We start from the raw sequence: 1,329 nt of genomic DNA on the forward strand, positions 1-1,329 counted from the left end.
AATTGATTTATAGATTCAACGCAATTCTGAGTCACAACCCAAGGGTTCTTTGCTCTTGAACTTTACAAGTTTCTTCTAGCATTTATATAGAAGAGAGAAGTGCTAAGAATAGCCAAGATACTCTTGAAGAATAGGTGCAGAGACTTGCACCTATATATTAAGGCCTATTATAAAGCTATAATATTTAAGAATTTGTTCTATAGAACAAAGACAAATAGATCAACAGCACAGACTAGAGAACCCAAAATTATAGACTCATGTGGAGAACTGATACATAATGAAACTAACATTGCAATAATTCATAGAAGCAGACATACAAAAGTGTAACATCACATCTTTCTTTTTTTTGTGGGTCTGGGCTTTGAACTCAGGGCTTTATGCTTGCAAAGTAGGTGCTGTACTGTGTGAGTCATTCATTCCTAACATCACATCTTTTAAAATATTCCTATATTGTACAAATAGTAATAATATATAGGGAGCAGATACTTGGGGAAACCCAAACATAGTCACCCAAGTGTCATCGAGGTGGTCTTCAGAAGCTAGAGAATCTCCTTGAGTATAAAAGAGATCCAACTGCCAGGAGATAATGTCTTTTGTGGTTGATCAGTTTTTGCTGGACTAAACATATTTTGCCCCATTCCATGAGAACTTGTTATAACTCCAACAAAAGGACTCTGCATTACTGAAATGTTTGGCTGTCTTCTTGAAGTTAAAGCTTCTGGGTGGCAAAGCTTCACTTCTGTCTTTATGAGTTGGTACAACTGGTTGTAGTGGTGACCCACATACAAGCAAAGGTGATTAAATTTCCATTATTCCTACAGAAGGGCCACTAACTAAGAGAGGTTGTGGAGTCACTGGAACAAATCCCCTATTAAAAATCCAGGTAGGAACTGGGAATTAATTCCTGACTTTGGAGGCATTGGTGAACTCAGCTTTATTGGTTCAGATCCCAACATGGGTGCCTGAGGTTCCACAACAAAGGCTGCCACCATAGTAGTGACTATACCTATCCCAGAACCTTGCCAATTTTAAAAAATGCCAGAAACTCCAAATTTTAATTCAAAAGGTAATCTGAGGTTATTTAAAAAACTCATTTAGAGGCAGTTGAATAATGCGTAAATAATACAGAAATAAAGGATCAATATTGTATTCAGTTCATATAAACTGATCCAATTTTCACAAACTCTCGTCTGGGGTCCTGCTCTATCCAGTTACAAATCATGGGTAAGCAAAGAGCAGCTCCTTGCTTTTCATTTACTCTGGGGCCTTCAGCAGGTGTTTTCAACATGCTGCTGTGAATGACAGTGGTCACTGGCAGTCACCTGAGGC

At 38.1% G+C, this 1,329-nt stretch overlaps 1 pseudogene; it reads right to left on the minus strand.

The window, feature by feature from the left end:
- Positions 1 to 375: 375 nt before the first annotated feature.
- Positions 376 to 992, minus strand: LOC109685252 (nucleoporin NUP35 pseudogene; annotated as a pseudogene).
- Positions 993 to 1,329: the final 337 nt, after the last annotated feature.

Source organism: Castor canadensis, chromosome 12, assembly GCF_047511655.1.
Source record: "Castor canadensis chromosome 12, mCasCan1.hap1v2, whole genome shotgun sequence".
NCBI classification, from domain to species: domain Eukaryota; kingdom Metazoa; phylum Chordata; class Mammalia; order Rodentia; family Castoridae; genus Castor; species Castor canadensis.